This window comes from Sinocyclocheilus rhinocerous, unplaced genomic scaffold, assembly GCF_001515625.1.
Source record: "Sinocyclocheilus rhinocerous isolate Xijiao unplaced genomic scaffold, SAMN03320098_v1.1 scaffold468, whole genome shotgun sequence".
Taxonomy (NCBI): Eukaryota; Metazoa; Chordata; class Actinopteri; order Cypriniformes; family Cyprinidae; genus Sinocyclocheilus; species Sinocyclocheilus rhinocerous.
In genome coordinates, this window is record NW_015635305.1 from 1,343,221 (window position 1) to 1,348,820 (window position 5,600).

Genomic DNA, 5,600 nt, shown 5'->3' on the forward strand with positions numbered 1-5,600 from the left:
ACCCATAACTTTATACAGAAATTATACTTTTGTAATTTTATTTCCTTTCACTTTACCAACCATGATTGCAATTTTACAATAATCTCCTCATTCAGAGATGCAGCATGTTGGAGCTGAAGCAGTGAGCATTGTTGCACCAAAACACCTGTACACAAGAATACACAAGAACACTAGCAATACCAATACCCCCACTTATCATATAAAATGTTCTTAATACCAACTTCTAACTTTTTCAAGCATCCTTTCATTATTATTCCTGTGTCATCGCTGTGCAGCCCACCCCTTCTTAAAGCTACAGCGTCGAAATTCAGGACGGTCCACAACTTAAAGCGGTCATATGATGCGATTTCAATTTTTCCTTTCTCTTTGGAGTGTTACAACTCTTGGTGCATAAAGAAGATTTGTAAAGTTGCAAAGACTAAAGTCTCAAATCCAAAGAGATATTCTTTATAAAAGCTCACTCAAGTTGGCCTCCGCTCACTCTAGCCCGCCATGTGTGACACTGTGTTTCATTGTGAAAGCGAAACTACTTTGTTTGGCCTTCTAAAAGAGGACACGACTAGAAACCAGTGGTTAAGTTGTAATTACAACACTGTTCCAGAACAGTTCAACTCAAATATTCCGATGTGTCCAGCGCATTTTACGGAGGACTGTTTCCTGATCCTGGGAGAGTAGACTACAATGCCGGCTGTTCTGACTCACAGACTGTAAGTACGTTTTTTATATTTAAAGAATTTGCCACTGATGATTCAAATACACAAAATAATGTTCTTTTTAGCAACATCATATGACCCCTTTAAGTCGAGATTTAATGATCAAGGTGGCGTAAATATAAAAATATACAAATTGTGTTTTAGTATAAAGCACATTTATAGACAACACATGTGGTTCCAAATGTCTGTACAAATTTAGCCATTCATAAAATGCAACCCAACAGTAAAATCAGAGGCCTATTCAATATTAAAAGCAACAGAAAGGTTTAACTGAGCAAAGAAAACCAGACATCACGTGGAAAAGGAGACTATTCCACCAATTGTGGGCCACAACTAAAAAGGCTCAAATTCAATCTCTCTTGGGCTTGCATTTACGGCAGGGGACAGTTAAAAGTGCAGCTGTCTGGACAGGAATAGAGAGACAAAAGATCACAGATGTATTGGAGGCAAAGCCTGGCCAATGCCTTACACATTAACAGCAGAATTTTGAAATTAATATAAAAATTCATGGACAACCAGTGAAGAGAGGTGAGAACTGGAATGATGTGTTTCCTCTATTTAGTCCTAGTCGGAAATCTAATCATAGCATTTTTAGTTGATGTACAGTGTGTTACAGTAATCTAGTGGAGTGACAAATTAAAAGCATCATACTTAGTATCAAAAACACATATATGCAATAGTCGAAATAGTACTCCTCTCATGAAAGTTAACAAATAATCCCTATTTTCTGTATTGTAGACTATGTGGCATTCACTATACAGGGAATAGTGAATGAGTCAACGATTATGGGCACATCAAATGTTCCCCCAACTCTCACTTTTTTTTTGGTTCACCCATAATTTTACACAGAAATGATACTTTTGTTAATTACAGTAATCTCCTCATTCAGAGATGCAGCATGTTGGAGCTGAAGCATTGAGCATTGTTGCACCAAAACACCTGTACACAAGTATACACAAGAACACTAGCAATACCCCCACTTATCATATAAAATGTTCTTAATACCAACTTCTAACTAGTGTCATCAATCAATATCTTATGTCATGTAATATGTCGTGTCACATTTTTAATAGAGGACTGTTCTCTGCTAGGACTGCATATCCATCCATACAATCGTTGAGCTTTATTCAACAATTCAAGCACTATCATAGTGACATCTAGTGGTAGACATACACATGCACACTTCCTTGTAATTTGTTCATGTTTTAGAATGTTGAAAGACTTCAACTGCAATCTCATTTTAGACTAAAAGCACCGGAGTGAATAATTGATGCATTATTAAAAAGTATTCAATTTATTTAATGTGTAAAGTTATCAGACACTATACGAAAGGTTCATTGCTCTGTCATTAAATGAATTCAGTATAAACATCATTTGCCAGCACAAAACACTGAAGAAAAGAGTCATAACTACAAATTCATAACCAGAGTGAGAACAGTGGATCTGTCCAGAAGTGTTCAGGCTTACAAGTGATCTTGTTTTAGCTAATGATTATTATACATTTATTTTATCTTTTGTAATACAGTAACAAGGCAGACATTTTTATATGTAAGTTTGTAGTATGTAAGGGACTTTCCATGCCTTTCTAATCACTTCTTAAGCAGCAGTTTTTAATATAACCGTCAGGTACCTGCTGAACTACAGTTGTGTTTTTTTGGAGACACCTACTGGCTGTTTCACTCAAAGGCATCTAAGAAAACAGCAATACTTCACAGATTGTTTACAGTAGTAAACAGAAAAAACTGTGTCCATATAAAAAAAAGGGATTAATTAATCATTAATTTTAATTGGAATTAAAACTTCCATTTGAGCAATAGCGGTTTTCAGATCATTTCAGTTCAATTATTCAGTGACCTTGTTTAATAGTGTCAAACAGATTAGAATCAATACATTTTACTGAAATGTAATTGTCTTTACACCCCACACGCCCATTTGAACTCATAAGATTTTTGTGTGTTACCTGAAGGTTGACATGTTGAGATCAGTCTCACATTATCCCCCTGTAATCCCCGTTAGGGGAAACTTTTGCTTGTGGAAATGATTTATCACGGTTGACTCTCAGTATAAGTCATACAGTATAAAATGAGTGATCAGTGCAATGTAAAATTCTTGAGTGCACCTTTAGGCCTTGGTGATTTTCCCTCAGTGTTCTTTACAACAATGTGCGTGACCTAGGTATTTTCCAGATGGAGATTAATCCTCAAACTGATTTAGCTTTGGAAACTCTTCTTCACTCTTAATCATTCATTCAGACTGAACTTTCGGTTTTGCAACAAGCACAACTGAACAGAACAGGTTCGGAACTGAATACATTTATTTGGCCTACACAAGAGACATTGGCAAGCATGTACTGTACACACATGCACCCTAAGGACCTGTAGTTTCATTTTTAATATTACATTTATTTTAATATAGCCTCAGTTGCATTTTCCAACATACTGGTCTCCTCTCAAAGCATCACCTCCCTGTGTTAACACTGATAAATCCTTAGAGAATGGTTTTAAATAAGATACAGCAGTCATGAGTCATGAGGGGGAGAATAATTAGCCAAAATGCACTCAGATAGAGAGCAGGAGATGTAATTACAGTAGCTAGCCTTCCTTTTAACCCACAGACTTTTCAACACAATGACATCAATACTGTCTAATTACAAGTGTGTTCCAGACATTTGTAGACCTACCCTTATACATACACACACACACACACACACACACACACACCAATGCATTATAGTAGGTACTTATGATAGTTGTGTTGTGGAACAGGTTATTGCACGTACAGTAGCATTATAGAGGACCACACCAGCTGAAACTGATTTAAACACCATTTCAAGAACTTGCAACATAAATAAAAAAATGAGTCAATGTGTTCATTATCAGGATTCTGGTACTTGCTTTGCCTTCAATGCAAAAGAATAATTGGAATGCATTGGAAACAGTAAGGTCCACAATAATTCTTACACTGAACCAAGTTTTCAGGGATCAATAACCCTGATCAGTATTGATTTATTCATCTGCTGTTCTGTTTTCAACTGTTAACTTAAATATGCAGCTCTTGGTCAACATATTGACTTGCTCATATTTATGTCAGTCACTCTTATTCTGGTGATCTATAAAAATTATTTTCTCAGAGATTTACAAAATTCACATAGAGTAGCCATATATCATTATACAGCTATTGTTGTATCTATAACAATATATAACATATCTATAGCATTAACATTAACAATAATATAAACATTATTTATATTCCTGTAAAATCTTTTGGAATTCACCCACTTTGTTCACAGGAGTCTAAAAAAGGACTTCACAATCTTTCGTCATCTGAATAAACAATGTTATGCATTGCATTCAGTAGATAATATTAATATGAAAAATGTTTGGTAGTGTCCCAGCCATATTTATTTTTTATATACTTGGCAGCTTTTTCCAGCTGCAAAAATTGGTTTTCATATAGGTGGAAATATCTGTTGAAACTTAGCAAACTTTTAAGAACTTTGCAAAGTTTCAAAATGTGTAAACCCAAAATCAAATCCACCTAAAAATTTACTGTTGAGATAAAAACCTAAAGTTCAAACACCTGAAATAGTTGTTTGTGATAGAGCTTGCTGTTTCTAAATCACTCCTCAATGCTTTCAGTAACCTCACTGCTGAGCATAATTGCTTGTTCCCTTTCAGTCGGTCACTTTCGACGTCACGTCGGATGACCGACGAATTGGGGATCTCACTTAGAGAGACCAATCTACTTCGAGTGTAAACTAAACGAGCCAATGCACATTGGCATGTGACCAATGCATTATAGTAGGTACTTATGATAGTTGTGTTGTGGAACAGGTTATTGCACGTACAGTAGCATTATAGAGGACCACACCAGCTGAAACTGATTTAAACACCATTTCAAGAACTTGCAACATAAATAAAAAAATGAGTCAATGTGTTCATTATCAGGATTCTGGTACTTGCTTTGCCTTCAATGCAAAAGAATAATTGGAATGCATTGGAAACAGTAAGGTCCACAATAATTCTTACACTGAACCAAGTTTTCAGGGATCAATAACCCTGATCAGTATTGATTTATTCATCTGCTGTTCTGTTTTCAACTGTTAACTTAAATATGCAGCTCTTGGTCAACATATTGACTTGCTCATATTTATGTCAGTCACTCTTATTCTGGTGATCTATAAAAATTATTTTCTCAGAGATTTACAAAATTCACATAGAGTAGCCATATATCATTATACAGCTATTGTTGTATCTATAACAATATATAACATATCTATAGCATTAACATTAACAATAATATAAACATTATTTATATTCCTGTAAAATCTTTTGGAATTCACCCACTTTGTTCACAGGAGTCTAAAAAAGGACTTCACAATCTTTCGTCATCTGAATAAACAATGTTATGCATTGCATTCAGTACATAATATTAATATGAAAAATGTTTGGTAGTGTACCAGCCATATTTATTTTTTATATACTTGGCAGCTTTTTCCAGCTGCAAAAATTGGTTTTCATATAGGTGGAAATATCTGTTGAAACTTAGCAAACTTTTAAGAACTTTGCAAAGTTTCAAAATGTGTAAACCCAAAATCAAATCCACCTAAAAATTTACTGTTGAGATAAAAACCTAAAGTTCAAACACCTGAAATAGTTGTTTGTGATAGAGCTTGCTGTTTCTAAATCACTCCTCAATGCTTTCAGTAACCTCACTGCTGAGCATAATTGCTTGTTCCCTTTCAGTCGGTCACTCGGCCTGTAGGCACTCATCAGCCCTGATCGGCAGTGCTTATACGGACTGTGGAGAAGCTGCGTCCGCCTTACACGCTTCTGCGTTGTTGCAAGTGCACCAGGCCAAGGCACTGAGGGACTTGCACGAGGGTGG